Raw genomic sequence first — 16,733 nt, forward strand, 5'->3', positions numbered from 1 at the left:
AATTCCAAAGCCATGTTTCAGAGGTGAAGGCAAAAGTAATATGTTACAAAAATTCATCTTAGGGATCAATCTAAAATGTCTTGGCAAATTTTATTTAAAAATAAGAAACAGACTTGTATGTCATCTCCTCATTGGCTAGGTGACACTTTGGGGATAATAATAAGTGACATTTATGACTCTCAGCTTTCCATTCAGGCTGCTCAGTACTGCTGGGAAAACTAACACCTCTGAGGAGTGACAATTTTACCAATGTATCATTCCTGAGAGAAACTTGCTCCTCAATGTCCTCCAGCAACCCCGAAGGTCCAGAGCCTTCTGCTTCTGTCAGTTTCCAGTCAAGAAAGACATGCAAATTGTTTGCAACCAGGACTGGGGCTGAAACAGAAAATGACTCCGGCTTTCCTCAACAAAGTAGACGTTCCTGAGAGGATAGCGAGGCTCAAAGAATTGAAGGGAGGCTGGAGAACCAGCCTGCAAAGCCACAATGCCCCAGGCAGCTTCCAGAAGCTGGGGCGGGACCTACTCCTCGCTGCTGGGGTGGGTGGTTTTAAGCATTCCTCCTCTTCTCGCATCACTGCCTCAAAATGTGAAGTCCCAGGAGTGAGCACCCACTTTTATGGCAGGGACAGGGGCGGCTTCCATAGTGGGAGAGGGTCTGCAGGGACGACCCTGCCACCAACGCTTCACCCCTGTGGGCGAGCAGTAATGATGATGACAGCCACTTCTTTTATAGGGACTTTAAAAAAATATTTATTTATGTATCTTTAGAGAGGAAGGGAAGGAGAGAGGGAGAGAAATATCAATGTACGGTTGCCTCTTGTGCGTCCCTTGCTGGGAACTGGCCTGCAACCCAGGCATGTGCCCTTACTGGGAATCGAACTGCGATCGTGTGGTTTGCAGGCCTGCGCTCAATCCTCACCTCTATCCTTCCCTGACACCCTTTCTTCTTTCTGGTCACAGGAACTGCTTCATTCTGCTAGGGCAGGTCTAACAAGATGCCACAGAGTGGGTAGCTTAAACAACAGAAATTTATTTTCTCACAGGCCAGAAGTTCCTGCCTAGGTAATTCATACTTTGTTGTTTAAAACTCAATTTGTGTCACTTTTGTAAAGGCTTCCCCATTTAATTTTATTAAGATGTAGTTTCTCTTTTCTGTCACAGCACCGGCTAAAACAGCTTTTTACCTCTCCAATTTCCAAGCATGTAAATGCCAAAGTCCCTTCATATTCTTCCCCCAAAGAAATGGGTTTCTCCAGTAAGCAGGCACCAAACCCGAATGCCTTGGAACTGGCACTTGACAATTATACTAGAAATTAATTGTCCATGCAGTTTCCAAATACAGTTGCATTAGTCATAATTATACCGCTTGGTAGTGAATGGTTTCCATCTTTGTCTCTAACTCAGGAAGTAAATTCCTTAGGGCAGAGATTGTGTGTTAGTTGCTTATGCAATCATGGAAAATCGAAGGTGATCTATACATTTAGGTTGGTTGAATGAATGTATAAACGAATGAGGATTTTACAAAAGTGGTTTCAGACATTTTTCAATATGTTAATGAGGTGAACAAGAGTTTTGCTTCTCTGGTTCAGATCTGAGTCAATGGAGAGTTTAAGGTCAGAGGTTAATCAAACCAGATTCATCATATTATATTATATACACTGTATGAATACATTTTCTGTCTATAATGGGGGCCGTTGCTGCTTTTTTTAGATTTATTTAATTATTAATCTTTAGAGGGGAAGGGAAGGAGAGAGGGAGAGAAATATTAATGTATGGTTGCTTATCGTGCATCCCCTGCTTGGAACTGGCCTGCAACCCAGACATGTGCCCTGACTGGGAATCGAACTGCGGTTTTTTGATTTGCAGGCTCACACTCAATCCACTGAGCTACACCAGTCAGGGCTGTTGCTGCCTTTTAAGTACATAAATTCTTTTAGGTTACAAGTGTACCTTTTCCTGTATAATCCCATTTATGTAAGAGACTTAAAAGGAACTCTCTGAATTTGTGCTTTGTGCTTTTTCTTTAGAAAACAGAATAGTTTGTAGGAAAATTGGCCAATTTTGGAATCATTTGATAAAGTTTTTAAAAAACACAGAATTCTGTCTAGCAAGTTAGGCAATCTTTTTCAACAATAACATTTTCCTTTGAAGTGAGAGAGTCTTTTTAAAGAACAGTTTGGCGAACCACTAGTGGACTGATAGAGCTAACTGTGGTTCCCATGGACACCTGAAAGTAATTGGTACCACAGAGCACTGTCACAAGGGATGAAACGCTTTAGTTTTACAGATGTGCTCAGTGTAATGTACAGTATTGTTGTAATCATCTTTAGTGAAGAGTGTACATTGAGGGTGAAGGCACAGGACCTAGACCAGTGATTGCCAACCAGGTGTGACATCAGATTCAGCTATGTAGACATGAAAATGACAGCTCCCTGCTCACACTGTTCTCAGAGTTTTCTGGTTCTGTAGACCCGGAATGGGGCTTGGGCTTCTGTGGTTTAAAAGAACACTATAGCTGATTCAACTTCTGATTGAAATCATTGGCTTATATCCATCATTTCATTTAGTCTGGCTCGTACAGGAAGAGGAAAATAGTAAGTGTGATGAACAGAATCATGCCGTCCCCAATTCATATGTTGAAGTCCGAATCCCCAATGTAATTATATCTGGAGACGGGGCCTTTAAAGAAGTAATTATACTTACTTTAGGTCATAAGAGTGGGGCCCTAATTTGACAGGACTGATGTCCTTATAGGACTGGTGGCCATCTGCAAGCTATGAAGAGAGTTTTAGGTGTCTTGCTGACACCTTGATCTTGGCCTTCCAGAAGTGTGAGAAAGTAAGTGTCTATTGTTTAAACCACCTAGTTGTGGTGTTTTGTTATGACAGCCTTAGCTGAGTAATAAAGTAGAGGGCTTAATTTCTAGGAAACTGGAAATCCAACCAAGTAAGGAGGAGAGAATGAACCAATAGCAATAAATAGGAAAAATGGAAATTATGGAAAAGAACAGCACAGTTGAGGGAGCCAGAATCTAGAAAGTGTGAAGACTGGGATTACAGAGAAAAGGCCAGCTTCAGAGAGAACCACATGGTACATTTTCCGTGTATTTCTCCACTTCATCTTCTCAATGCCTCTATCCACAGGCAGATGAGGAAACCAGTCTTACAGGAGGTAGGTTTGTACAGTTGAGAAGTGGAAGACCCAGAATAGAAAATGTGTATCTTTTTTTAGGGAGCTCTCCCACGCACAGCATTCACCAAATTCTATCATCTCTGTTCCACCATTGCCATTTTTGTTATATCTAAGTCAACTGCTTCCTATTATTTTATAAATTATATATTTAAAATGAATTCATATTTTTGTAGGATCAATCTATGCAACAATATCACAAGTTTGATATGCTGGTTAGATTTTTATTTTAATATATAATTTATTAATTCTGTTGTGGGAGGGATTGTTGTAAAAAACTAAAAAAAGGAGAAGGATAGAAGTGTGCTGTGATTTTATGTATTTATTTTAAAATTTTTTATTGATTGAGTTTTAGAAAGAGAGAGAAGAAGAGAGGAAATCAATTTGTGTTCCAATTATTTATGCATTTATTGCTTGATTCTGGTATGTTCCGTGACTGGGGACTGAACCCACAACTTTCCTACAACTTGGCATATTGGGATGAAGCCCTAACAAACTGAGCTAACCAGCCAAGGCTTTATTTTATTTTCTTATTTTTGGAGGACCTCTTATTATCCAAGGCCCATATGTTATAGGCTATACTTCAAACAGACTTCCACCAAGTGCAATGAAAAATTTTTGATTTCATTTATCATTTTATCATGCATATTTAGATATTTAGATTCTTCTAATGCATATTCAATTCAGTATACAAGGTTCAGAAAAGAGCTCTCTGTGCACCACCTGAAGTCACCGTGCACACCATCTGTGAGTATTTGCCTCCATGGTGAGGGATGACACTCTGGGAATGGAGGTAAGGAAGAGGGGAATTCAGAAGGAGATGCCTTATGTCACGAGTGAATGAAGAAGGGAGGGAAATGAGGATTTGTGTGTATCTCATATGAAGGTGGTGAAAAATGTCTAGCTCTTTAGGCTACACAAATCAAGGAATGTTAGATAGAGCAGCACAGAAATCATTACAGAATTAATTACTTTGGAATAAAGGATTTGCGTTTTTCAAGTGAAAGGCTTGAGCTCTGATGTCCATTGGTAACTATTATGCAGATCAGAGAATGATTTAAATGGCAACAGTACCATCCTAGGAAGAATAAGTTAATAAAAGGAAAAATACTTGTAGAGTTGTGCTAGAATGAGAGCATCTTCTAAAAGGAGAACAGAAATGGTCATAGTCTGTGACCCAGGCAATGAGGCCCTGCCCAGGCCGCTGCTTTAGAAGGCTCTGCCCATCCTCTGGGCACTTTGCCCTTCTTGGACGTGCCACAGCCCCTCTAGACCACACACCCCGAAACTGTAACTCTTTCTCTGCTTTCAGGGATCAGCTGGCCTCTTCCATATTCGCTTCCCCACCTGGACCACACTGCTGATGTGGGCAAACTTGGGTCCCAGTCTTGGCCAACAAAGTGCTGTTAGCAGGTGCGTGCGTATGGAGCTCGGACTCGGGTGTCCACACTCATGCACGTGAGGCTCCTTGCGGACCAGCATGGAGCTGAAATGGAGGAAAAGGGGGGCATGGATTGGATTACCCCAGAGTCAGAGAACTGAACTGAAAAGAGAAAAGTAGATTCCCAGGTACCAGGAGGGGCAGTTCAAAGGGGATAGGCACAGCAAGTCCCTCATGTGTACATATGTGTCAGTTCCTGGCAGGAATCGAATTAGCCAGAGTTGTGCCACTATTGAGAAGAAGCCTCTATTAAAAATGGGAGTCCTGAACAACTGCAGACCAAGAGATGGGGCTCTGTGTGCAATTAGGACCAAAGACCAGAGTCATGGAAGTCACCACTGTGGCCATTTTAATTCAGACCCACCAGACACAGAAGAACAGTGAAACCAGTGGAACAGGACAACACAAAGGGACCCAGATGGGATGAACATGGAAATGCCCCCCCATCTACATTTGGCTAAGATTTCCCCCAAATCTTAGGGGAAAAGGTTTTGTAGAAAGTACGTTCAATGTTGTTTGTTTCAGTCAGATACACGTGTATTGAGCAAACTCTGTATCTCAGATAGTGCGCAAGGTGCTGGTGTCCATAAAACAGCATGAAAATCAGTTCCTGAGGGGATCAGCTGGGAGAAGCTGCCTTGGGTGGAGGAAATTTAAGATAGAGAAGAGTTGGAGTAATTTATTTAGGGAGTGTGCTACTGAATGGAAGCCCGTGAAATAAATAATAGGGTTTTGGTCAGCCAGGAGTACATGTGAAGTTAGCATGAATTTATAGGGAGAGCAGTAAAATCTATAATTTTCTTTAGCAATGCTCTGCAGTCCGAAGGAACGGGAAAAATGACTGGGGTGGGGGAGGGGTTAGGTCAGCTTGGCATAGTACTTGCTTAAAAAATCCAGTGTCTTGTGAGATCAGCTTTGAAGTGGCTGGCCATGCCATCTGAGCTAGCTGTCATCATCATAATCCCTAGCTTTAAAAATTAAAATTTTTTTATAATTACAGTTTACATACAATATTACGTTAGTGTTAGGTGTACACGTAGTGATTAGACATTTATATGACTTATGAAGTGGCCACTCGGATGAATCTAGTACCCACATGACACCATGCATACAATCACTCCCTTTTTAAATGAGCTCTTACTCTGTGCCAGTTCCAGTTCTTTAATCCTTATGCATCCTCCCTGGACTGGGCAGGAGTCATGTGACCTCAAGAGGGTCAGCTGGTTGGGGAAGATGGAAAGATGGGGATTCCAGGGATTGGTGAAGGTTCCAGGGAGTTGTGTTCAAGTGCTTCACCTTACACTGGTGACGAATGGCATTTCAGTATGAAGAATCTAAAGACCTGACAATTCCAGAATAAATTGAGATTGAGTATAGCACCGTCTCTGAAGGTTACTGAAAAATTAGAAGGATGTTTTGGACCTTTTAAAAATATTTTAGATGTAGCCTTTTTAGAAACAGGCTTATAAACAAGTGAACCACCTAAAAATTCCTTTCCACGTTTAGGAATGTGAAATTAAGCCTGCTATTTCTTATTTTGCTTTGATTTTGATTTCTACTGATAGAAAAAAATGAGGATTTAATCTCATTATTTAGAATTGAGATGACAGATTTTCAAACAAGATAATTTGAGTCCTTTGTTGTAGGTGAGAATTGGCCACATGTGGCAGTGTTTCCTTTATCAAGTGAAAAATACTCAATCCAGATTGAGTTACTCTTCCATTTGGTTAAGATTTGATAATGTGGGCATACTAGGGAAGAAATCTGTAATCATTTCCAGGAGACCTTAATTAGAAAACGTAATATCTAACACTTGTGTTAAGAGGCACCTGAAAAAAGAAGTACAGATTTTAGCCCACCTGGATTGTTTGCTTGTTTGTGGGTAGAGTCCAATTATAATTCAGATTTTGCAGAAGTTAGAGGGTTATGTAGGCAGACTCTTCTGCGAAGCTGATTGTTCATGCACAGCAAAACTCACTTTCAATTACCGAAATCAATTTTTTCCAGTGCCTCAAAGCAGAGACCATTCTGAGGCCTTTGAAAGCAATTTTTCTTTCTTTCTTTAAAAAAAAAAATCCCTGACACATCATTCTGCTTGCTGTGTAATGGAAGAACTGATTTAAAGCAGTTTGGTGCTCTGACTAGATCTCTGGTCCTTTTCAACCCAGGATCCTGCGATCCTCTGTGCTGTTCTGTGCTGTATGGCGGATCCCCAAGATGGCTTTCTAAGTTGGTGCTGTGTGGCAGTGACAAAATGGAATGAATCTACACTATAACTGGGGAGAGGCTTTCCCCAGTAATGGTCCTGACTTGATGGTTCCTTTGTCAGTTTGGTTGCTTGGCAGATCGTAAGCTTGAGCAGATGGTTTTTAAAGAATTTGTGTTTTCCACATATGTGGGTCATTTACTTAAAATTTTATTTCCCCATTTAAATCATTTCCCAATTAATATGTTATACCTCTATCCATAATGTCTCAACTGTAAGAAAAACGGTTTTCCCTCCTAGTGATCAATACTAAGTTGACTGCATTTCTCATAACACAGCACTGATTGCTGATAGCCCCTACTCATCTCCCCAGTCCTCTTGTTTGGAATATTAGCTTAATAGGGAAATATCTGTGTGTGTGTACATATGTACACGTGTGTGTGAAATAGAAGGGAAATCCACTGAGATGCACGGCTAGTTTCTCAACAGCAAATTTTGCCTTGCCACTGATAGTTTTAAAGTACTTTGGATCCTTAAATTGATTGCCATTTACAATGGATATTTTGGAACTTTGTTGTTAAAATTAGAACTTTCATTATGGCCTCAAGTTTGAATCCCAATAAAGCTGTATTCCTCAGCTTACAAAAGTGTATGAAAGATGCTCAAAATAGTTCCTGACCAGCCAAGGAGCAGAATGGAGAGTTGTGAGTCTGGGGTGGTCGGGAGGAGAGTCTAGAGAAGGGTTTTTCCTGACCACAGGCAGGGGCGGTGATGCCGCTTCCCCTTTGTCCACATAATATCCAGGAGATGTGCTGACTGGCCCCTGTTCCCCAGAACTTCTACCTTGGTTGTCAGAGAGTGCTGGAGGATTTATTCACATAATCCTTGAGAAAAATTTCTTGAACATATCCTATGTGCTTGGCACTGTGTCTGAGCCCTCACAGTGTCTGAGTGTGAACTATAGTGATAGATTAATGTTTTGCATTTCAATCCTTTCTGCCACTTGCTTTTAAAAAAAGTTTGCATTTTCAAGAAAATCACTATTATCTGTCTATGTTAATTTTATCATTAAAAATTACTACCGATTTGTTTTAACGCCCTGGCCAGTACGGCTCAGTTGGTCGAGCAGTCTGGGCACTTGCAGGAGGCAACCAATCGATGTTTCTCACACTGCTGTTTCTCTCCCCCTTTCTCTTCTCCCTGCCTCTATCTCTAAAAAAAGCAATGGAAAAATGTCCTTGTGTGAAGATTAAAAGTAACTACTAATTTTTAAATTTTATTTTGGGTCATAGGCTTGCAAAGCTTTATTTAGGACTGTGGTAAGTAAAGGTCCCTGCCTCAGATTTACAGAATCACTGGAATTTAAACACCGATTCCCTCACTTTGCAGAAGATGAAATAGAGTCCCATAGAGATTCATGAATTAATGTAGAGAAATATGTTTTCAACTATCTTTTATAGCAGAATTCTTCATGAAAATTTTAATTTGGGGTTCATTATGATATTTAAATGTCTGATGCTTGGTGAGCATGGACATTGAAAGGTACACAGCACCTAATAGCAAAGAGCTTACTCCTACTTAGTTTTTCTTGCTTGGTTTCCACATACTTTAGCCACTTTTAGCTTCATCCCAAATGAGAGCTTTTTATCTTCTAGCTAAGCATGAGTTTTTTTTCCCATTTGCTCCTCCAACATGTCAGGAACTGTTAGATAAATTCTTTCTTAAGCTGCCTTCATTACATAAGTATCCACTGATCTTAATCTATGTGCCACAAAAAAAACACAACAACAACAACAAGACATGATTCTTACTCAAGAGATGAGAGAAAATTATTATAATATGATGGCATCATATTATGCCAGATTGTATGGTGTAGACAATATGTAAGGGGGACACATGCGAGAGTTGGTTTTATCTAAGATCCGAATCTTGAGACGTACTAATTGAACACTTGGCAGTCGATTTGTGGATTTACCCATTCAGATTTCTTATCCTGCTGAGGAAGACTGGAAAGACCGGTGGCTTCATGCCATGCTGAGTACTTTGGAAAAAAGGGCATGGGCTGTGTGGCATAATAAAAATTGTGGACACATTCTACACCAGTTTGGATAACTGCTTTAGTGAATCCGAAGACAATACCCGTCATCGTCTTAACAACATACAAGTGATCTTCGTTCGGGTGTGCCTGGTCACTGCGAATGCCACCCAGAGGGTGTGTTGCTTCATGGATGGGGTCACTGAGAAGGGTGTCTGTCAGCAGCGATTTTGCATTTGGAGAGGAGCTGTGACAAGGTAGGTTCTGAGATTTATTGGTCACAATCCCAGATTTGGAAGGAAAAAGTTACTCTTTTGGTCAGTGTTCAAGTTGGCAGTTTGCCCTGCAAGAGACAGTCAGTTGCTGACTTCGCTTGAATGTACTTGGAAAGAGAAGAGCTTAAACCAGCCATGAATGGGAGAAGAGTGCCAGATTTTCTGGAAACATCACCAAACCCCAACAATTTCTCAGAATTTTCAGAGGCGCCAGAGGATTGTTTGCATTTCAATGGAAAAGGTTCTGAAAGCTCTGGAAACGATTCCCAGTTTTACTTTTCCATTGAAAGGCAAAAGCAACTGCTATGAATAAGGGACAGAAGCACTGGCTAAGGCTTTGTTAACAGTTAAGAGAAGGGACCTCTGGGAAATTTTAATTGTTCAGTCCTTTGTCACAAAGCCCAGACAAAGGCGATCAAGTCATAATGGCAAATAGAAAATAAAAGTACTGTTAGCTTTCATACAAAAGTACCCAGTGTCTGGAGCTATTTTTGCTAGTGTTTCTGAAAGAAGCACAGAACTTTCTAGGTTTAAAGAGATATAGTAGCAAAAACATTACAGTGACATAACAATACCCCTCTTAAGCACATATGCATCACAGGCATCTAATCCTCACACACTGCAAATGCCTGGTTAGGTAGCATGGAGTTCCTAGTATGGCTGAAAGGCAATCTTCCAGAAGAAGAATATTGCTACCTCTAGTTGACTTCAAAGGATGTTAAGCACAACAATAGTAACAGTCAAAGTAAACAAAAAATGGAAACCCCCCTCGGTGATAACTATGGATGGTGCCAGGTGGATACTTAAAATATCAGGGGGATCACTTTGTAACATATATGATTGTTTAACCACTGTGCTGCACACCTGAAACAAATATAAAATAGTATTGAATGTCAACTGTAATTGAAAACTAAAATGTAAAAAAGAGATAAAACTTGCTATGGCACATAAAACTATTTTAGGTCCCATCCTTCCTCAAGCTTGAAGGTGGCACTGTGCAGTAGAAATATAATGCAAGCCACATATATCCAAGAGGGGACCCCAGAAGCCCAAATTCATTTATAAAAAGTGTGAATTTATTCTTCCATGTTTAAACTTCAGTCACCTTCAAAGTACTCCCCATTTGATGCAACACACCTATCAAAACATTTTTCCCACTGCTCAAAGCAGTTTTTGAACTTGTCGATTTTGATGCCTTTTAGTGCTTCTGCGTTTTTTGTTTCACTTCTTGCACATCAGCAAAACGTTTCCCTTTGAGAATATTTTTCATTCAGAGATCATCAGAGCAAGATCAGGTGAACAGGGAGAGCGGGGCATGAGGGTCATGCTCTTTTTGGTCAAAAACTGCTGAACACTAAGTGCTGTGTGGGCAGATGCGCTCATAAATCACCCGTCCATCACAAAATGGAGCCTTCAAAAAATATTCACTAAAGCCGAATGCAGCCTCTCACAACAATGCCAGCTGGCACACTGATACAGATGGGTTCCTAGAACACTCACCTAGCAGGGGAAGCCTGTACGACAAGGGAGCTGCCATCCAGAAGATAATTCTCTCTTTTTGGGTGGTCTCCCTCATAATTAAAATTTTCTACATTAAAAAGTAAAACCAAAGTTAAACTTAATTATAATACTGTATTTTATTTAAAGCAATGTATGCACAATATTATCACTGTGCTAGAAAACCTATAAAAATTAGTAATAAGACACTTTACAAATTTTTTTTACCCAGTATTTTAAACTTACAGTCCTCTCTGTTTGGACATCACAGTGCCATGGGAAATACTTGATTGCTGTTTAGATGTCATAAAACTTACGGCTACAAGAGTAGATTCACAAACATATTTTAACAATTTTCTTTTTTTTTTTTTAAATTTTATTTATTTATCTTTAGAGGGGAAGGAGAGAGGGAGAGAGACATCAATGTATGGTTGCCTTTTGCGCGTCCCCTGCTGGGAGTTGGCCTGCAGGGAACTGGCCTGCAACCCAGGCATGTGCCCTGACTGGGAATTGAACCGCGATCCTCTGGTTCGCAGGCCTGTGCTCAATCCACTGAGCTACGCCAGCCAGGGCTCAACAATTTTCAATAACTGAACCGAGTGACGGTTTTTAATTTTAAACTAATTCAAATTAAGTAAAATTGAAAAGTTATTGTTTTAGTTTTACTAGCCCCATTTTAGTTTCTCAATAACGAACATGTAGCTAAGTGTCTACTGTATTAAACCGTACAGCTCTAGGAAGCTGCTAAACATTTATTTTTATTATGCTGTAATTTTATTGCTTCAAATATTAGCTAATCAGATGAGCTTTTGAAAGCAACTGGTGTTACCCTTGTACTCTAGAGATGTGTCAGGGGCAATACAAACGCTCTGTGGGCTTTGACCTGCCCTTGGCTGTAGGGCTCTGCCTCTCCATTTAAGATCGACTGTGCATACTTTGTTACAACTTTTAAAAGCCCTGAGCAAGCTTGGCCTGTGGGGCTATGGGGTCACCTGGGGGTGGGGTTCCCAGGTGGGAGAAAAAGATGGGGAGGTGAAGCAGAGTCAGCAGGAGAGACATTTTTCTGCCAGACTCAGAAATGTGAACATTATTGTTCAGGTTATAGGACATCATCACATATTTTCTGGCTATTGAAATAATGATTCTTTATAATAAAACGTTAAGGACATTCAGATGATCCTGAAGAGATAAGAGAAAACATTCATAATTCCATGACCCAGAGATAACCCATGGTAACACCGAACCTACTTCTTTTTTAAAAAAAATTAAATATATTTTACTGATTATGCTATTACAATTGTCCCAATTTTTTCCCCTTTTCCCCCTCTACCCAGTACCCACCATTCCCTCCAGCAAACTACTGCCCTTAGCTCATGCCCATGGGTCACGCATGTAAGTTCTTTACTCCACTTCCTACAGTGTTCTTAACATCTTCCCATCTATTCCGTACCCACCAACTTGTACTCCTCAATCCCTGCACCCTTTCCCCTCCCGCAGAAATGATTTCCATATCTATGATTCTGTTTCTGCTCTGCTGGTTCGCTTAGTTTATTTTTTAGATTCAATCATTGATAGTTGTGAATTTATTGCTATTTTAACATTCGTACTTTTGATCTTCTTTTTCTTAAATAAATCCCTTGAACGTACTTCTTTTCAGTCTTATACATTTATTCATATAACGACTGCTCTTTATACATACATATTCTACAGTCCTTACTGAGGTCCTCTCCTGATGAGAAACGCTCCTGAGTGATGACCTATTTTTCAGTCTTAAGCATACTTGCTTTCTGTTTCAATATTTGAGCTTTTCCAGGGTGCAGTCCCTATCAAGGCTAGTTTAACTAGTTTCTCCTGGATGAACTGGATTCCAGTAGATGCTCAGTTTTTCGGAACCACCTTTCCCTTGTTGGAGGCTCAGCTCCCTGTGAGAGTGAGCGTCTGTGCTTTCTCCCTCATCTTCGGAGGAAAGCATTTGATACGCTGTCTTTGTCAGTTTTCTACAGCAACCTTCTTTTTCTAGCTGTCTGTGTTCTGACTGTTAAATTTTATCAAATACTCTTGAAATGATCATATGGTTGACCTCTTATTTTAGGAACATTAATAGAATTACATTGATCGATTTTGGAATGTTAAACCAACATTACATCCTCAGCTAACCTTTGCTTCTTCATGTGTATTTTCCATTTTATATAGTGCTGGATTTAGGCTTGCAAATTTTATAAAACAAACTGAAATATGGTCCTCCTCCTTTATTTTCTGAAATATTTTATGTAAAATTGGAGATAATTTCTTTAAATGCTGAGTGGAGCTAATAGTAAAACCACTTGGGCCTCAGATTTCCTTCCTGGGGAAGTTTTCTCTTTGAAACAATAATTTCAATTTCTTCAGTGAATGAAGTGTTATTTAGATTTTCTGTTACATCTTGTATCTATTTTGGTAAGTTGTATTTTTTCAAGGAATTTGTCTATTTTACTTAAGTTGTCAATTTGGGGGGCATAAAGTTGTTCATAATACCCTCCTATCATCCTTTTACTATCTATAAAGTCTTTCATTGCTGATAATGGTAATTTGAGCTTCCTCTCTTTTTATTGATCAGTCTAGCAAAAGATTGATAGATTTTTGTTGATCTTTTCAAAGAATAAAGTTTTGACTTTACTTTTTTATGGTTTAGCTTTTATTGTATTGATTTTTGCTCTTGTATTTCTTTCTTTCAACTTTTAAAAAATTTACTTTGCTCTTCCATTTCTAGCTTTTTAAGTGAAATCTTGTATCATTGATTTTAGACCTTTTATATATCCTGGTAAAATAATTTCAGGAGCAATCTAAGCATTGCCTTAGCTGCATCCAGCATATTTGGATATATGTTTTTTATTAGAACTCTGTATTCAGTATTCTCATATTTCTCTTGTAATTTCTTCTTTGCCAGTGGATTATTCAGAAGTGTCAATTAATCTCCAAATATATGGAGTTTCCTTAGATATCTTATTTGTATTGGTTTCTAATTTATTTTCATTGTGGTCAGGGAACATACTCTGGTTGTACTCTTTTAAGACTTATTGAGACTTGTTTGCTTGCTTAGATATGGTCATTTTTGTGAGGATCTTTACATGTGTATTTATGAGAAATATATGCCTGTTGGCCTTTTATCTTTTGGTGTATTTATTTGGATTTGATAATGCTGCCTCAGAAATGAATTTGGAAGTTTTCCTGCTACTTCCTAGAAGTGATCACGGAGAATTATATCATTTCTTCCTTAAATCTTTGGCAGAGTTCACCAGTGAAACCATTTGGGTCTGATACTTTCTTTTTGAAAGATTCTTAATTGCTGATCCAATTTATTTATAGGGTGATTCAGATTTCTTCTATGAGTTTTGGTAGTTTGTGTCTTTCAAAAAAGTGGTCCATTTCATCTACATTATCAAGTTTTTATAGTATTTATTATCCTTTTAATGTCTCCGGGGTTAGTAGTGATGATCCTTTATTTATTATATTAATAATTTAAAATTAGTAATCTAAAATAGGTTATCTCCTATACATTACAATTTTTTCTGAATCCAAACATCCCTCTTTCCTTACTCTATAAAAGACTTATATGTCGGTGAAGGCTAATCTTTCCAATTGTCTTTTGGATCCTCAGCTTCTGCCTCCTTGAGGACTTCCTTCCACCAATCATTCTTTTTCCTCCTATGTCTCCAGCCTCTTCATTTCTGCCGGTTATTTCTCCTCACACATACAGATGCGTAAGTCTCTCCTGTCCTAAAATAAAACAAAGCCCTGTAGGTATCATTATATATTTCTTTTTATGTCACCAAAATTCTTAAAAAGAATAGTCCATTCTTTTAGTCTAAATTCTTCATCTTCCATTTCACTTTTTAAAAAATATGTATTTATTTATTTATTTTGAGAGGGGAAGAGAAGGAGAAAGAGAGGGAGAGAAATGTCAGTGTGTGGTTGCCTCTCCTGCGCCCCCTCCTGGGGACCAGGCCTGAAACCCAGGCATGTGCCCTGACTGGGAATCGAACTGGTGGCCCTTTGGTTCGCAGCCCGTGCTCAATCCACTGAGCCACACCAGGCAGGGCTTGTTTCACTTTGTAATGAACTTAATCTGATTCCAATGCCATGTATTCAGGTGTGTACAAATTAGACCTTCTTTGGTTTTCTCTAACATGATTGTTAATTCATTAATTTGGAGTAAACTCAGTCATTCAGGGTTTTCTCAGTATCTCATGGGTAATCTTTGTTAATTTTAGGGATCACCATTTCCCACCTTCCTCTTCAGGGTGACCTAACTTCTAGGCAGCAGAAATAGCATCACAGCTTTTGGAAGGAAGTCCCTGCTCCAGAGGCTCCCTCTGGCTGGTGTTAGCACCTCGGAGCTCTCTACAGCTCTACCGTGATTTCTGGTTGCTGGTGCTTGTCATTCTGGCCTCTTCTGAGATGAATGTTATCACACTGTAGTGTCTCTGGTGATTGGTCCATATGCTTGCAGTCATATCCCCCTCGGTGGGCCCCTGGTCACTGCCTTCCCATGTGGCTCTAGGGCACCGGTGGCACAGGGACTCTCACAGCTTCACGCTGTTCCCTGGAGACCGTGGAGCTGTAGGTTTGCTTTCCCAGATCTGCCTGCCCGTCTAACATTCTGGCTCTTTTGTAACTCCAGAAAGTACTTACTAATTATTTAATAATGTACATAGGTAAAGGGGGCCTTGTTGTTATTACCTCTGCTCGCCCACTTCTTTATGGAGCTAGTGTGAGGTCAAGTCATTTGGACCGCTGTTTGATGAAAGCCATCCCACGTGATTCCAGAATACCAGAAAGGAATGTTTTCTTTTAATCACATCTTTAATTTCTCTGTAATAAAGCAAACCACATGCAGGAAACATGTAATGTTTCATTCTTGCAAAGCCTCTTACTATTGGTTCTTTCTTAGAGCTAAAAGGAATTTAGCTGTTGATTCTTTATAGAAGAAAACTGAAGTCCTGTGGAGGAAATGACTTGCCCCAAATTCGACACAGGTTAGATTTGGCCAGGTTCCCAATTCCCAGTCTGGAGCTCTTTCTGATTCACTGTGGTCCCCCTTCTCCATATACAACTGCCAAAGAAATCTTCCTGGAACACTGCTGTGAACTTGTCCTTGTTCCAATGCCTCTCAATGGATTACTAAATGAAGCACCAATTCCTAAACCCAGCAGTAACGGTTCCCTAATCTATCCCTTCATCCTACCTTTCTTCCTCCCTAAATCCTACTCCCTCTCCAGCTAACCTGAATTACTCACTATCAGAGCCAATCTATGCTTTCTTTTAAACACACTGTTGCCTGTACTGTTTGCTCTGTGCCTGGAAAGATCTTCTCTCTTATTCTTGGAATGTAGTAGGAACCCAACTCAAGCTTTAAAATGTGGCCAGAGGGCTATTTCTTAATACATTATTCCTGAATCTCTCTACTCATGGGTGTAATTTCTCATTCCTTCAAGTTATCATAAAACGTTCTTTAATGTTATTGTGCAAAATTTATCACACTCTGAGTTTTTGAAAATTTGCATTTTCTCTCCTAAATTATATAATCTTTAGTACAAACTCTTATTTGTATGCCTATCTCCTACATAATTTGCATATACAAAGGAGGAGGAGATAAATAAATCTTTTAAAATCAAATTAAATATAGTGGGAAAATGTAAAAAATAAATCAGTACAAACAAACCTAAAACAACATGAATTACACTTAAGAAAGTTCAGTAGCTGTATTTTTTTCTCTGAGTTTGTAGCACTACTTATTCAGGAAAAAAAGGGTAGTTCAGTTTTGGAAAGCGCCTCTTCAATTCAGTTTCAAGTTGCAACTTTAAGGAATATGAAAAAGCTTTAAAATATTCCTATGAATTATAAAAATAGAGTATTGCCTTTTATAGGATGGTTTTAGTTTGGTCTGACGTACAGGGAAGAGAACACATGCCTGTCCATTTCTCTGACTCCTGGGCCAAGTGTAGATTTAGCTCCACGACCTGCCATGCTCCTAGCGTCTTCACTGATGAGGCAGACTCCTACATTTTTCTGGGGTTTATCTCCCACTCTATTGCCCCCATGTATTCTCTT

General features: G+C 39.5%; 1 long non-coding RNA gene across 2 annotated transcripts in view; it reads left to right on the top strand.

The window, feature by feature from the left end:
* The window catches only part of LOC118977410 (uncharacterized), a 144,058-nt gene that overhangs the window by 8,109 nt on the left and 119,216 nt on the right, over positions 1–16,733 (top strand). For both annotated transcript variants that reach the window (XR_005064527.1, XR_005064529.1), the window contains exon 2: positions 4,502–4,602. This is a non-coding gene — a long non-coding RNA (uncharacterized LOC118977410). The remainder of the gene's footprint in view (positions 1–4,501; positions 4,603–16,733) is intronic.

The sequence above is a fragment of the Sturnira hondurensis genome, unplaced genomic scaffold (assembly GCF_014824575.4).
Source record: "Sturnira hondurensis isolate 20B ecotype Veracruz unplaced genomic scaffold, ASM1482457v3 Scaffold0001872, whole genome shotgun sequence".
NCBI classification, from domain to species: domain Eukaryota; kingdom Metazoa; phylum Chordata; class Mammalia; order Chiroptera; family Phyllostomidae; genus Sturnira; species Sturnira hondurensis.